The 17,513-nt window shown below is 35.5% G+C and overlaps 3 long non-coding RNA genes across 4 annotated transcripts; 2 read left to right on the plus strand and 1 right to left on the minus strand.

Annotated features, from left to right (window-relative positions):
* The first annotated feature begins 972 nt into the window (after nt 1-972).
* On the plus strand, nt 973-3,644 carry LOC138706054 (uncharacterized). Of its 2 annotated transcripts, XR_011333888.1 has the most exons (5): nt 973-1,348; nt 2,178-2,368; nt 2,572-2,630; nt 2,778-2,847; nt 3,588-3,644. It is a non-coding gene; the product is annotated as an uncharacterized lncRNA (long non-coding RNA). The 2 variants fall into 2 exon arrangements; XR_011333889.1 differs by lacking the exon at nt 2,572-2,630 and having other exon boundaries at nt 3,588-3,634.
* LOC138706056 (uncharacterized) lies at nt 2,711-7,084 on the minus strand. Its single transcript, XR_011333891.1, has 2 exons — nt 6,658-7,084; nt 2,711-5,884 (listed from the first exon to the last, which is right to left on the minus strand). It is a non-coding gene; the product is annotated as an uncharacterized lncRNA (long non-coding RNA).
* On the plus strand, nt 3,705-4,746 carry LOC138706055 (uncharacterized). Its single transcript, XR_011333890.1, has 2 exons — nt 3,705-3,906; nt 4,245-4,746. It is a non-coding gene; the product is annotated as an uncharacterized lncRNA (long non-coding RNA).
* Nucleotides 7,085-17,513: the final 10,429 nt, after the last annotated feature.

Genomic DNA, 17,513 nt, shown 5'->3' on the forward strand with positions numbered 1-17,513 from the left:
ATAATAATTAAAATTTATCTAATAACATTGTAATAACAAATTCATTGCGCAACAGTCGATCTACTGGTCTCACATCCACATCTCAGCAGAAGTGAACGATCATCCAACCAATACGAAAGTAACATGTAGTCAGCAAGGTGATCCTCCCAGTCGTTATAGCTGGTTTGTGAAACCGGATTCCGCTACCTACAATAGCTTCTCAATAGCTTAGGACGCTGGGTGGGTACCAGTTCCATGTATGGGCAGGGCGTGGTTGCACCCCACGGTCAGGTAAAATACAGCAGATAAAAAAGGGTCCCTGTTTTGTGGGCATAGTTGCACCCCGTTCCCATCAGGTAGAAAAAATGGGCATGGCATAGTTGCGCCCTGATGAAATAGGTAGAGAAAAAGGCATTACGGAAACTCGAGCCTCGTAATCAACCAACCTTATTGATTTCTTATTCGATTTAATATTCATTATCGATAGCCTATCATTAAAATGGACACCATGAAGTTGGCAGTACTTTATTGACTGCTTTTCTACTGTTTATTCAGTGATTATCGATAGCCTATCATTAAAATGAACACCATGAAGTTGGCAGTATTTTATTGACTGTTTTTCTACTGTTTATGCAGTGATTATCGATAGGCTCCGTTTTTTAAGCCACGTGATCGAGGAATTCAGAAGCGGAAAATAGACAGATGTTCTTAAAAAATGCAGCTACCACTATAATATTCTTAAGTAATTTATTTATTTTATGGTAATCACTTTCGTGTGTACTATGCCCATCGGGGCGCAACTATGCCATTTCCATTCTGCTACCTGATTTCTTCAGGGCGCAACTATGCCTTTTCCATTCTGCTGATTTCTTCGGGGCGCAACTATGCCATGCCTAGGCCTCCGAATTGACCGCGTGGCGCAACTATGCTATACCGCCATATAATGGTCCTCATGAAAACTCGAGTCAGCGCTCATTTTGTAATTCTAGTCTAAGGGCCTGTACTACGATCGCCTGTTACAGCTCCAGATTCGTATACTCCAGTTTAGCAATCTGGAAGTTAAATATTTTGTTCTGTACTACCAGCGGATTTTAACTGCAGGATTGTTATCCGGAAGATATAGTAACATTTTTATTACGTTGGCAATGAAGTTACTGAAAATGTAGTGAAATTTATTGCGTTGGTATACCTTTCCCCGCGTATTTCATGTTTATGTTCCGTGTTTATATGGTACTATTTATTATGGGGTTTTATTATAAGCATTATTGTTATTATTTATTATAATACTGAAGCTCCAGCCAAAAAATAACAGAGTGAAGAACAGAAAATTACACATACTGTATGAAGAAACTTTACATGGAAGCAAAAGGTAAGATTTTAAAGGTTATGTTTCTTTTCGAATAGTAATAATTCCTACCATATGATAGTATTTTGGTTTTAATTAGTAGGCCTAAAGAGGACGGGTGCGGGTTCCAGTAAAAGTGCATTTTTCTCCATAATCATTGTTTTATTCATGTGTAACTGCACAAGAAGTGTAGGTGGCAATTATTTTTGTATTGTAATTAATATTAAGTGTGCTTTCAGTTTGTTGTATAGCCTACATTAGTGAATAGGACCTATTTCGGTAATTTTTTAGAAATAGTGTACTTCACGGCTTCAAATCATGGGTCGAAGGCACAATAACTCGTTTAAAAAAGAAAAGTTCACTGATACTGATAATAATGAATGATGTCTTTGGCCTGGGATTTCTAACCAACATTAGTACAGCAAGGTACACTGTTCCTAGCAAATTACCAATATTTCAGTATGTTAGGCCTACGTATTTTACTGTTAATAAATGAGCGGATATTTTGTATTAGGGCCATAATACCATTCGATCACAGATAGGGCCTAACATTATTTTTTAAAAGAAGAGCATGAGGTGGAGAGACGTTTCCACTAAAATGCAACAGGCCTATCTGTTTGTAATGCACATTCGACACCTCGTAAAATAACACAGAAACAGCAGATATTAAGTTTTTTTCCAAAGTTTCTATGTACAGTATAGTCATATATTTGATATTGTACTGACAATCATCCATTAAAAGCTTATGCTTATTTAGGTATAGAAACTTAGATAAGGGAAAAAGAGAAATACAGTATATTTCCTAATGTTGTAGGTTGCATATGGAATTAACCTAGTTTTACTTCCTTTTTAGTAATATGGAATGAAGCATGGGGAGAATATAGTAACATCAGCACAAATACAAGGACCTGAAAACAGCTGAGAAGCAAATTTGAATTCTTGGAAAAGAACACAAATAAAATTGCTGCTGCAGAGAGACAATGCAGGCTACAAACAATTGGAGCCCCTCCAACTGAAGCAAAACCAAATCCAAACTTAGCCAAGGTAAGTGATTTAATTCTCCTATCAAGTGAGTGATTTCTCAGTGATTTTGATTCATATTCAATGCATAAGTTCATTTATATGTTAAGTTATACAATTATTAAGTAATAAGCAGAGGAAATTGTATAACATAAGTTTGAATTCTTTTTATTTATTTATTTATTTATTCATTCACTCATTTATTTATTTACTTACTTTTGTTACAGCCGAAGTAGTAACTAAACCAAGTTCCACTGATACCAGTGCAGCTAATAACACGAATGAGGTTAGTGTGTAAGGAATTAAGAGTCAGAAGAAGGAGATGATGAGCTTTAGAGATAAAAAAAAATATTAGATTCTTGAAAATTGTTATACAAATTTAATTTAATGTCGGTATTACATTATAATACTATTATTTCTTTTTTATTTACAGTACCATTCAGGTTCACAGTGCAATTCTTTAGTTTTTGAAGTGAAACTGGACATCCCAACAATATCTCCAGGTAATTTGATTTATACTACAAAACGTTCTTTCACATTCTACGTGTGATGCTTACTTTTCCAATCTGAAATAGCTGTAACATGTAAACATATTTTCAGCCAACATGTTGAAAATAAAACTAACACACATACTATATGAAATCTGCAGCAAGCAGTAGATAAATTAGAGGCAAAAAAAAAAAAAAAAAAAAAAAATGTTAAAATATATATTGTACATAATGATGAAATGGTCACAAGAAATGGATGTCATAAAAAGTAAACATCATTGTATTATAATATTATGTGGGATTTGAGTGGGAATTTGAAATTTATAAATGTAGGCCTAAAAATAGAAAGTACACTAAACTGAAGAATTTATTTTGAGATTTCTCTGTAATGGGTTTGTAATCAGATTAGGCCACATTATGTTAAGTTATATTTCAATTTTACTGTGAGGATTCTCACTTTGAAACTTGTGAATGATTTCTTGTGTACAGAAAAACTGAAAAATATCTTTTCATGAGATAAAACAAACTGACTACACTCTATTTACAATAGAACTGTTTGCTTGGTTTTTTCTCTCTCTTTTTTATTGCAGCTTTACTTTCTTATTGTTAAAAATGAGTTTGGATTAATAGCACGTTAGAAAATACAATACTGTTACAGCTGCTGACTTTGAAGTGTCCACACATTTATGATAAATCATCATCTTTCTCCACAATTTAATATCTTAAGAATTAATTCTACTCTTAAAATATTACAGAGTTAGCTGGTGCAGCAGATGAAGGTCTTCCACTGTACGGGTGTCTACACTGTGTAATGAAAGTAAGTTTTAAGTGAAATTACTGGTTTATTCAGTGTAGGTAGTGTAGAATAAACCCAGAAAGGTCTGAATATAAGCATATATCCCTCTCTTAAATATTTCAGCTGATAATGGGATAATAGCTGATCGAGTTACACCCCAAGGATGCTTAAAAAAAAAAAAAAAAAAAAAAAAAAAAAAAAAAAAAAAAAAAAAAAAGCAAGCAAGCCTCTGAGGAATGCATTAGCCACATTGAAAAATCTTTCTCCATCTGTGAACTGTAAGTTTAATGTTGACTTAATTATACTTGAGATGTTAGAAATGCATGAACTTCAGTACTATTACAGTGATTTCTTTAAAAAATACATTAGTTGAAAGTTGGATGCTAACATTATAACAAAGAATGATTTGAAATAAAAGTAAGTCATGTCCTCATGTTTGGAAAGAGATGGGGTTTGGAATATCAAAAGTAACATTTGGAGTTTTTACATTACTTTTTCCTCTTTAATGGGTGGTCCATCTACAAGGACATCTTCAATTAGTGGCAGAAAGTAAATGCTACAATAATCACCCATTCTTTATGTTTTAACAAAATATATGTTTAATTTTGTTGACCAGATTTGTTTGACCTGGATGACTGGGAGATTACTTCTTCTCATCCTTCTAATGGAGTGATAATCTCTTGCAGCTGTTCTTGATCCCTATGGTCTCTGCTTTATCTGCTAGTCTTCAGGATTAGGTTCGAGTCAGGTGATAATTATAAGCTAATCTAAGGTTTCTGGTTGGGTTCGGGTCTTGGTTCAGATCAGGCCGAGATGGGCCGGGCCTAAGAATTATGGCCCGTGCAGATCTCTAACAAATGGGGCTTATAGCTGAAGTTGGCTCTGCCACAGTTTTCCAAGTTTTGTGTATTTGCATATGTATTTGTGTTGTGTTTAATTACAGTTACTATGTACTCTTATGTATTAGCCTGCATATTATTAATTTGTAAATATGACATGTACCACAGCATATATAATGAGACAGTGGATGTAATAAATGATTATGCTTATTGTGTCTCCTGAAAAATGTCGTATTTTGTTTACACAAAATAAATAAATAAATTTTAAATTTAATTGCAGCTGTAGTCCATCTCTCATTTTTTAAGTACACATTCACAGAGTACCTGAATACAATTGAAGCGTCAGCTGGAACAACATTGTAAGTTACAAAATTTTCATTCGGTATGTTTCCGTGTAATAATGTTGTAGGGCTATGTCATGTTACCTTGCTATACTCCTTGGCTTGCAACTGTCCATCAATGCAGTACGTGAAATTTGTCCACTCAAAAGTTTGTTACCCTCATAAGAACAAAGTTGTACGCATACACATTTTTGCAGCTCCTGTAAATTTTACCAAATGTAACTTATAACGTTGTTCCAGCCGCCGCTTTAATTAATGTGCCTCTTGAAAAATGTTGTTTTACCATATTTTGCTTATGTAAAATAAATTTGAATTGCAGATACAGTGCATTAGCCTGTTAAGAGATCACTGTGAGGGATCCAAGCAATAAAATATATTTAAAAAGTAACGATATGAATATGTTTGCATACAGGAATCATTAGGCCTAGCGTGAATGAAACAGCTCCCTTGCAAAACATAAATGCCAATTCCAAAACTTTCAGGAAATGAAGAAAAACTGTCATGTCTAAAATTCAATAAACTGTTACAGTTTGTTAAATAATAATATATGGCAAGCATATCTTAAGTCTGATTAGTGAAATATGTTAGGCCTACTCCTACTGGTGAGCGATATATGCAAGGAAGGAGGAGGGAACTTGCCACCCTACCACATTATCTCCTGACAGTTGTCTCATGAGTAATGCCTTATTGGTATTCCAATCTATCTTCGGAGAGTTGACTAAACAACTAGCAGACACAAAATGAAACAGTTCTAGGAAAACTTTAATCAAGACCTATAATATGTACATAAAACCTGTATCAAAATACTATTCAGAAGTATTCGTAACAGCATCAAAAAGAGAGACAGAATCCCTCGGAAAAAACAACAAGCCTTGCACTTAATTACTGGAGAAAATAAAACTACTCCCAATGAAGCATTAAACCAAGCAGCAAGTGCAGCACTAGCTCGATTGACAACAGTTCCTGCTGTAACTTCGTGGACCCCACAAAAATCTCCTACTGTTGTCAATGTTCTCCCAGTGGCATAGAATCTCAATACCAGTAGTAATTGGTCCATTAGAGGTAAGGCATTATTTCTGGAAAAAATGTACAAACAATGAGATTTGGTTACACCTTTACCGGTAAATCTTTACAATAGCGTTACCAAAAGATGGCAAGGACTCCCTACAGGATAGCCTGGAAGAAAGAGGTTTGGATGTAGTTTTGACTTTTTTTTTTTTTTAGACAATTGTAAATATATGCAAATCATACTAACCTAACCTGTCACTAACTCGATCTTACGAAAACTTGTCTTTTCCCTTTAATTAGTAAGGAAACACAGTAATGAAATGAATGTGCTGCCCTTCCCTGCCGCCTACCCCTTCTATCTTGATAGAGCGATCCCGCCTACCCGTACCTCTCCACCGCACTCCACTTTCACAGCAACTTTCCACCTTTATTTGGGAAATTGGTGTCGGCTCTCAATTTTTCTTTCGTTTACGGTACATATGACTTGACTAGAAGCCAAATATGTGAATAGATTTGTATCTTAAAGTGGTAACGCAATTGTGAAGAAATTACAGTTTACCATATAAAGGATTTTGATATATTATATACGGTTATTATTATTTTTTTTATATAAAAGTATTTTGAAACTTATTGTAGGTTGCCCTATATTATTATATCAATCACCTTAATACCTTGTAGGGACAAGAGAACACCTGCATGAAGCAACATTCTAACCTCACTTCTACTGTACGCCTATTACAGGTTAGTGTACTTCAAAATAATTATTATAGTGCTATTATATACAAAATATTGATGTAATACCTACCGAAATAGTGTAGCTTATTATTAACTGTGTACTTACGATCTGTGTCTTGTTTCAGTTGATCATTGATTACATGTAGTAGGTTTCGTTATTTGAAATCGTCTCAAAACTTTCTCGTCATTCCACTCTTCAAAATTATTTGGACGGAGCTTAATTCGTTTTGCTGTTCTGATATAACGAAGCATCTGCTCCAGAACTCATCATCAGAATCAGTATCAAAATTAAATCGATCCTTCAAATCACCAGCTGTACGACGTGCAGCCATCTTGATTTCAATACCGAGTTCCAACCTCCGGATAACGCCTATCTGTCACTCTGCTTTCCGGATTGCTAATCTGGAAGTTTAGCCTCCAGATTGCACATAACCAAAAGTCGTAGTACGCAATTACAACCCAACTTCCGGATAAATATGCCATCTGCCGGATAAGTTTAAACTAGAACTTTATCCGAGAGTCGTAGTACAGGCCCTAAGCCATGGCGACTTAGACCATGCAGCTACGGTGTGGGACCTAACAGTAGTACAGTTTCCAAAATAAAGACACCTAAAACTAATCACGTCCTGGTTGCGAAAGCCAGCTATAACGGCTGGGGGAATCATCGTGCTAACCACACGGTACCTCCATTCTGGTTGGATGATCGTACACCTCTGCTTCGGAATGTAAACGTGAGGCCAGCAGCCGGCTGGTCGGTCTAGGCCCTTCAAGGGCTGTGGCACCACCGATTATTAAAACTAATCACGTAAAAACACAAAAGTTCTGAATAAAAGAGTAGCAAGATAAGTGGAATGTTTTGTTTTTCATTCATCCATCATTTTTCCTTTACTGTGAGAGGCCTATTACCCGTATAAATTTATCGCTTCTGAATATCAATGCCGACCTGAATGGCGCGCAGTCGGTAGAGTTCTAGCCTTTTGTGCCCAAGGTTGCGGGTTCTATCCCGACACAGGTCGATGACATTTAAGTGTGCTTCAATGTGACAGGCTCATGTCAGTACATTTACTACCATGTAAAAGAACACCTGTCCCGCACCGTGGCGTCGTGGTCTAAGGCATCTTGCCTAGGACCCGCATTACGGAATGCGCGCTGGTTCGAGTCCTCATGGGGGAAGAAATTTTCTCATGAAATTTCGGTTAGTGTATGGGACCGGTGCCCACCCAGCATCGTGATGCACTTGGGGAGCTACGATAGGTAGCGAAATCCAGTTGCGAATGCCAGCTATAACGGCTGTTGGGGATCATCGTGCTAACCACACGATACCTCCATTATGGTTAGATGATAGTCCACCTTTGCTTCGGCATATGGGCGTGAGGCCAGCAGCCGGCTGGTCGGTCTAGGCCCTTCACGGGCTGTAGCGCCACGGATTATTTAAAAGAACACATGCGGGACAAAATTCCGGCACATCAGCCACGCTGATATAAGCTCGGCAGTTGCTAGCGTCGTTAAATAAACCATATATGTATATATATATATATATTTTTTTAATATTAGTGTCAACTTGAAATAATGGTCAAGTAATAAACTACCTGTTTTAGGAAAGTGTGATGTATAAGGAATTACTTTTCGTTTCCGTTATTATCGTTATCAACTTGACCATCACCACAACTGCCATTATCACCATCGGAATAAGCATTCCCATTACGACCACAATTTGCATTCAACAGATGGAATTTTAGTTTCATTCTATTTTCGCGGTTGTGAGAATTGTGAATTAATATTAGACATTTACATAGAAATCCAGACAACCAGGAAAAACATAAGGGAAACGCCCTGCCCTTAAGAAATTGAGGTAAATCGGCTCTCCACAGCAGAAAATTATGCCCGGATTCATTGAGTCTGTTGCTAGCACGAAACACAGCGAAGGATAAGATTTATTCGCTGAGAAATAAAAGTGGGAAAGATCTTTTCTACGAACTTATGTGGCAAGAGTGTACGAGCTAAGTTCAAGAATAACTTGGCAGGTGAGAACACTGTTTAAGAACTCGCACCTCAATCTCAAACATTTCCTCAGAAAAGGTACACACTCATAATAAAGAATTCCCGGCGGTTTCCTCTGATGCCGAGTCTTAATCAAAAGCCTGATTCTATTGGGAAAGTCAGTGTACATACAAACGTAAGTATTCCTATATGTCCGTTATGGAGTTGCCGTAACTCAGTTTTGATGGTTGATCATGATAACGCAGTTGAAGTAGGTTGGTAGTTCTATATTCAAAGTCCCGTACAGTGGGAAATCGAAGTCGATGAGGTGATAAGATGATAGTAAAGGGCTGGCGGAATGAAAATGTCACCTAAATATTTCCAGAAGACATTGTGTATGATAAATTTAATAAGATCTATTGGAAATCAAATGCCTGTAACAAGACGTTTGGTTACTGACGGAGTTATGTCTATAGCGTACAGTAACTTAACTGAATTCGAAATTAAGCGAGAAAATTAGTGTCATTAAATTACAAATAATTTTACAATATACGTCTTGCAAATTAATATAATTACTACACTGTTCGTGAAATGATTAATAGTAGCATTCTTACGGATCCCATTTTTCTCAAATCTACACGACAATGAATGACAACACTATATACTGTAGTATTGTGAGGTCCACATTACATGGATGTAAATGTTGACATCAAATGTGTATATATCAAATATCAAATATACTGTAGTAAAAATATTTAGTCAGCACGTTAATTAAATACGTCAGCATGGATCGTCTTTAAATATTAAATTAACCTTAGCCGTTAAAGACAGAGACGAAAAAGTGACGTACAATTTTATAAGATTTTCTACTGCTGACCTAATTCTGTAGACTATTCCATGTATACATTTGATACAGTCCAATTATATGCAACAAAATGTTAAACATCAACAAATCACGAATTTGTTGTTGTTGTTGTTTAGTCAACTGTCCGAAGACAGGTCTGAACCTCACAAGTGATACCAATAAGGTATCTCTTATGAGGCAGCAATACCAGGGGATAATGGGGTAGGGTGGCCAGTTCCTTTCCCCCTGCATTGCATACATCGCCGACTAGCTATTACACTAATTAGACTTCAGATGTATAGCAACATTGTTCTTTCTCTACATATATCAAGTGAGGTAAATCATGACATTCTTGATGCTCTACATGGTTAATTATAGATCACACTACATTTTCACTCGGCAATTTCATGTTAATCATGACTCTCTATATCTTATATATAAAAATCAACAAGTCAATGTGGCAGTATGTATGTATGTATGTATGTATGTATGTATGTATGTATGTATGTATGTATGTATGCATGTATGTGTGTATGTATGTAAATAAATAAATTATGGTTTATTTAACGACGCTCGCATCTGCAGAGGTTATAACAGCGTCGACGATGTTCCGGAATTTTGTCCCGCAGGATTTCTTCTATATGCCAGTAAATCTACTGACATGAGCCTGTCGCATTTAAACACACTTAAATGTAAATGCCATCGACCTCGGCCGGGATTGAAACCGCAATCTCGAGCGCAGGACGCCAGCGCTATACCGACTACGCTATCAAGGCTGACTGTATGTATGTAAACATAAAGATAATATTATCACAAACCAATAGGAGACAGATGATCCTGAAGACGCTCCAAGATGAGTTGGAAAAATCAATCTATGCTTCAAATTCCTGAAGAGTGAACTGACCAACCGCTCTAATCCATGGATAAAATAATGATGATGATGATGATGATGATGACGATGATGATGAAGATGATGATATACTACTACGGATATTGGGTGGAGTCATTTATTACACTTAACAATATTGAGCAAGACGTAGGGCTGCTCAGGAAGATCTTTTTTTTTTACATGCTTATTTAATGACTCTGTATCAAATACTATGTTATTTAACGTGGACTGGATTGGTGATTGCGAGATGGTGCAGAGAATTCGTCATAGATTACCTGACATTTGCCTCACGATTGGGATAAACCTCGCAAAAAAACCCAACCAGGTAATCAACCCAAGCGGGAATAGGACTCACGCCCGACTGCAGCCCCGTCCGGCAGGCAAGCGCCTCAGCCGACTGAGCTACGCCGCGCCGGTGACTCAGGGAGATTTATTACTTAGTTATTTAACGACGCTATATCAACTACAGGGTTATTTAGCGTCGATGAAATTGGTGATAGCGAGATGATATTTGGCGAGATGAGGCTGAGGATTCGCCAAAGATTACCTGACATTTTTCTTAAAGTTGGAGAAAACCTCGGAAAAAAATCAATCAGGTAATCAGCCCAAGCGGAAATCGAACCCGCTCCCGAGCGCAACTCCGGATCGACAGGCAAGCGCCTCAACCGTCTGAGCTACATCGGTGAACAATCATTTCAAACTAGAGGGTATATTCCGAAACGATGAAATGTTACACTATAATGAAATACTGATAAAATGAACATGACAAAGAAAATCTAATTGCTCGGAGGAAGCGTGCTACAACTGTTTATCTCCTTTTTTCGCAGATTCTGCAGGGCGTCGAACCCCTTTCCCTTTGACGAGAAGTCGTGAGCTACCTGACTAGACTGGGGCTGAGTCAAAGAAACTAAAAACATTTCCTCACAAGTTCTACACGCTAATACGTAGAAGCTATAACCGCCCGTTTCCTCGGAAACCAAGCCTTGCTCCACAGTCAGCCAACTGTGTGTACATGTGTGAATAAGCGTACACGAGTCCGTTATTCCTCTCCATTCGTTTAGCTTCTTCGACGAAGCGTGGAGATCATGCTGATGAGTAGTCTGTTGTCTGCAGCGCTGGGATAACTATAGAGAGTTGTTGAAATATGAGATTCAGAAGAACACCAATTACGAAACACTCACAGCTCAGTCAGTAAACGGATTTGCGCCAAATACTAATGTTGGGTCCTTGACAGACGACTTGAGATTTGTGTGTGGTAAGAAAAACAACTGCGGAGCAAGTTTTCTCAGAGAAATTCTGCTCCCATTTTCATTATTATTATTCCAGTAATGTCACTGCCGTTATTATCTTATCGATTATGTATCGCATATACGTTTTACTACTTCTTCCAGGGTTAGATTATCGGCTTTAACCGATTCCAAAACATACCGCTCGACGTTCCTAACAACAGATCTTTCTCTACTTCTGCGTCATTTTGCATTTAAATGTGGATGTCTTTTTAGGAATTAGAATTTATTCCATTATTTCTGTATGTCTGTTCTGTGTTAATTCTTTTGCTACTGTTTAATTAATGTTATTGTTCATATTGGTAACACATTTAATTCATTTCTTATCTTCATTCAATCTTTCAATACAGCCGTTAAATAAAGAACTATGTATACGAAACAATTATTTTAAAATGCACCGGTTTTACGACTGAGTTCTTTCCTGAAACACCCCCGATTTCTCAGTTATTTACTGTATTTAACGACAGGGACCCCACCACCGCCACGACAACTGCCACTACCACCAGTAATACTACTACTTCTACTATCACCAGCAATATTACCACTACCGCCACAACCACTACCAATAACACCATCAACATCACCACTATTATATTACAATAATAATAATAATAATAATAATAATAATAATAATAATAATAATAATAATAATAATAATAATATACGTTCATGAATTTCCATATTTCACCTTGGGTTAATTTTGTTATTACGAATTATAATGACATTCGTTACTATTTATTAACGACCAAGTTGTGTTTACACAGGATGAAGGGAAGAAGTTCTAAATTATTAGAAAGTTTATCGAAGTGTAGACTATAGAAAATACAACTTCCCTACAAACTTAAATCGAATATAAGATAGTACAGGGAAAATTTAGACATCAAATTTGGTGAAATTAAAGTAAATAACCATTATAAATACATGGATTCAATAATATCTAGGGACGTCACATGCAACTCTACAAGAGCCATGCATGAAATACTTTGCAAAAAGAACATAAGAAAACTAAACTAAATATAACAAATATCAAAATATGATTAATTATTATTCAGTCAATATGGCTTAAGCATTGCATTACATATGAAATAAAAACATATGAGAAAAAAATATATTGATGTGTTACATCCTATTTAATCTTGATACAAACGTTTTCGCCCCTAATGGGGCATCTTCAGGTACAAATATAAGTATCATCTAAAATCAATTACAATACAAGCTTACATTTAAAACTACCTTGACTAGAATAAAGTATGACATGGTGACTATGTTATCTATATCAACATTAATTGTCCTGTCAAAATTAAAAACGAATTCATTTTAAAACAATGTGAATGTGCTTAGCCATGCTAAGTAGATCCCTTGTATGTTATCTCAAATGTATTGTGTTGTCAATAACATGAATTGTAAATTAAACTAAATATATCCAACAGCATAACAAAATATTGATCATATGGCGGAGAGATAAGTCCTCTGACAAGACGGATAAGAACTAAAATAAGAAGAGTGGAATTTGATTTCTTGAAAAGCAGCTTACAAGTGACACGATAGCAAATACTTTGAAATGTGAAGATTTGAGAAGCTATGGGTGTTACATTCTCAGTCATTGAAAAACTAGAGAGTATGTGCGAGAATCAATGGCCTAAATGGGTATTGTCTCCAACAGGAAAGAAAAAGTGGTAGACAAGCTTTTAAATGGAAGACACATTTTTTTAAATATAGAATAGAAAACAGAGACTTTGAACAAGGTAATTTGAACGACATATACCATTGGTGACTGAAGACGATTAATACGTAGGCCTAAGTCCTAAATGAGAAAAAAAGTAAGTCGTAGAAGAAGAATTATTACAAAAGTGGAGTAATGAAATACTAGTGTACTTTCATTTGAGAATCACTTTTTGTATGTATCTGGATGTGTGTTTGTTTCAAGATTTCGTTTCTCTTACCTACAGTATAGTCTAACTACAACGTAAATACCAGATCACTTATCTGTGGCACGCTAAGTATACCTCTTCATAGAACATCTTGTTATTCATCATCTTTTACAGTATCCACCTCGCGACAATGGAATTCCTTGTCACAAAGTATTAGGATCTGCAAGACAATAAATATAAAAAAACAGCTTAAAGGATAACCTTCTTAGCAATTCACTCCAATCATAGTGACTTAAACTATCACTGATTACATTGTTACTTCTTCCTTTAGACATCATCCTGACACCACTGTATTTTCAAAATTGTCTTATAATAATATCTTTCTATTATCTAACATTATTTGAAATATATTAAAATTCCATCTATTTTAGTTTAATTCTGCTACACAGTTTGTATTTCATTGTTTAATTCTGTAGTGATCGGGAAAAGTGGCACAAGTCAAAACTGTTAATTTTACAGGAGAAGGAAAAAAAAAACTGTCTTCACACTGGTTTATGTCGATTTGATTTTCTTCTGTATGAATTATTATAATGGGAGAATTAAGCTTACTTATATCTCTATTCCCAAGCGAGCAGATGTTCCGTAAGTTGTCAATAAATTAATAAAAATTGTTTGTGGAAACTGATTTATGCCACTTTTCCCAATCACTGCAAAATTAATAGTTCATAGTAGTTTGCTGTTTAATTCATAAGTAACTCTTGTATACATGTAACTCTTATCTAAATCAAATTGTTGAATTCTTTGTATCTTGTAAGTTCATACTTATGTATGTAGGCTATACTTTTTGCTGGTTGAGTGGAAGAGAAGGCCTTACGGCCTTACTCTGCCAGCTATAATAAATTATTATTATTATTATTATTATTATTATATTAGAACTATATGACATTACTACAAGATATCATCATCATCATCATCATCATCATAACTTCATTATATAGACTCTAGACCTGTTTCGTCTCAAAATTTGGTCTATTTGTTCTTTTCATCTTTTCTTAGATCTTTCTCTACTTATTTTTCTTCTTTTACTAGTACTGTATTATCTTGCATGGTATAGCTTCATTATTCATTCGTGACACATTCTGTTACCAGTTATTCCTGCAACACAGTGACTGTCATTACTGGAGAAGTCCGGCAATTTCCTTATTGCAGATTCAGAGTAATAATCTCTTTGTCAGATCAGGTAACCAGCCTGAAGCGCAACTCCCTACCAGGAGGACCAATGTTTTCCTTTCCTTAGATACCTTGTCTTTGCTGCGGCTGAAGGATCGTATGTAATCTTCACGTAAGCCTGTGATGTGTCCTCTGGATCAGAGAGACCTGGTGCTTACGTGAGCAGGATCGCAAATCCCTGACATGAGACTGTCCCATTACAGTTCTCACCCGCTACTTTATATCGTCACGTGAATGCAAGAACTAGGTAACTCGAAATTTGCGTTTTTTAATTACCTCTTTTATAGCATAGCAAAAATCGCACAAAATGTAATCCAGGATCTAGGTAACTGATCGAACGATACTAGCGACATTTATTTTCCATAACAAATAGGTACAAGAAAACGAGACATTTTCTTTAGTGCAATAAATAAATAAATAAATAAATAAGCAATGTCACAAAATATGAAAAATCAAGTTACCTAGTTCTTGCATTTAGGCGACGATATTATTATTAAAATGCGTAATTCAGTAACATGTAATTCTCGGCAAGTATAATTATAAAATGAAAAATATATAAATGAAGATTCTGTTCGAGATGGATTTATTTCCTTCGTCAACTTGCGAAATTCTAGTAGCCCAATATAGGCCTACTCGTAAGTCTCTCACTACGGTGTGCGAACCTCTGTCGTTAATAAAGAGATTACCTATTATTCTTTCTAATTTCAATTACATACAAATCACAATAAATACAGTACATACAGAGGACAGTTAAGCAAATTACTAAAATTGAAAAACCATATAAGCTAAGTAAAAGAAGAAGTATTTTATTGACCAATAATTCTAGAAACGCAAAAAATACTAATTCAAACATTTTATTGTTCAATGTTATACTCATAACTAACAAAAAACTACTAGAATTACTAGAAACAGCGGTAAATAAAATGCCACTCCGAAAAAGTTGTCATGCATTTAAGTGCTTTTTCCGAGTCATCGAAACATAAAGAGGCCTATAAATACAAATATGTGTATATTAAGAGTACACGTGGAAAACAATCAAAGTAATTCTCATGAGGATGATCTCATTATCTCTAATTCAGTATAATACTGCAAACTTTAGTGTTTTTCTAATCAAAACTGGTGAAAGAGAATTACTACCACGTATACAGTCATCTTTACCTACTTTTTCATTAGAAACAGCAATAAATTTTGCAGTAGTATACTGAATTAGAAGATGACATCACTCTTAACAGAATTGTGACTTTGACTGTTTTTCCCCTGTACTATTCATATGTAGTAAACAGTAATGTGTAAGAATAAAATATGCCCTCTTTGATTCAAGGCTGTTTAATGAACTCAGGTTTATCTTAACAAAAAGTACGCTTTTGTTTTCTCTTCGTACGTTTCTGCAGTGGAAGAAACTACGCAATAAAGAAATTTATGATTTCTACAATGAATCTGATATTGCGGCCAGAATTAAAGCAAGAAGACTGCGATGTAAGAGCTCTAAAAGAAAAAAGAGTACAACTCACATAAACTCCTTTATGGAAAAGACACTGCGAAGACCTAAGCATAGGTACTGTATTTGGACAATCTGAAGGAGAAAAAAAAATTGTAGAAATTTGTGATAATAGGAAAATTATTTGTCAGCACAGGATGCAATGGTATTATATTGTAAACTCAGCTGTCAAGAGCTTCTAGAGCTTGTAGGGAATAATAATAATAATAATAATAATAATAATAATAATAATAATAATAACAATAATAATAATTTGTTGTAGTAAGAGGTAGCCTTGTGCCATGTTGATTACATGACAAATGAGTCCTCTACTTGTGAGCATCTAGTTCTGAATCAAGATCCTTTCAATAGTGAAGACGAAACGAGACCACGGAGCTCATCGCTCCAAGTGTAATCGTTATTGTAGTGGAGAAGAGGAGGAGGCGGTATAGGAAAAGAAGCTACGAATTCATTTGATTTCAGTAATATGAGAATGAGCACAAACTTCAGCCATTTGAGAGAGGCGGTATATAAACCACGCCAGTTAGGGGTTCTCGCGCAGGCTACTGTTCCCCCAAAGGAATCTACCATCGCATTTATTTACAAACGTTCGGGGCACTAATTGGTAAAAGCGCAGCTGATTAACCAGGGCAGCAGAGTAACTCTAGCAGCTGCCGCCAGGTGTCTGTTGTCACTTTAGTGTCCTGCAGATGCGTTTAGGAATGTCAGATTTGGGACACTCAACTTTTGGTTTCTCTTTCTTTCACCACTGGGATAGACGAGAAGACTGCATATCCTCCGAATTTATTGCAATATGTAGAGCTTATTTCTGTCGTTTAATTAAAAATCTCGCAGACAATGATTTCATGATTTCATTAAATCAGTATTGCATATATATTGTATATAATGCAACAAAATTAATGGAAACTTTTAATACATAACTGAAAATAAAACTAATATTGAAATGGTACTATAAGGCCTAATAAAAAAATACCTTGGTGGCGAAGTGGTTTTTTCATTACTTGATGCTGAATACACATTACGAGTAAAATTACTTATAGATTAATTTAACTTACATTATGCTACTGCAAAGAAGAACTGTTTACGATTAAATAATATCTTATTCACTAAAAATAAATAAAAACATTCATCTTCTTCTTTCGATTATGCTATCAAATTGTTCACAACACAACATCTATCCCCCCCCCCCAAAAAGGAAAATATAATCCATAAAAATGGCATGATCAGGTAGAAAGAATGAAGGAAAGCCAATGACCCAGAAACATATTCCAATGGTCACCGTCCAGTACAAACAAAAGTAGAAGATCAAGATTGAATTGGAAAGCCCATGTACAACATAAATGTGAATGGAGAACAGATACCAG

This window comes from Periplaneta americana, chromosome 9 (genome assembly GCF_040183065.1).
Source record: "Periplaneta americana isolate PAMFEO1 chromosome 9, P.americana_PAMFEO1_priV1, whole genome shotgun sequence".
Lineage (NCBI taxonomy): Eukaryota > Metazoa > Arthropoda > Insecta > Blattodea > Blattidae > Periplaneta > Periplaneta americana.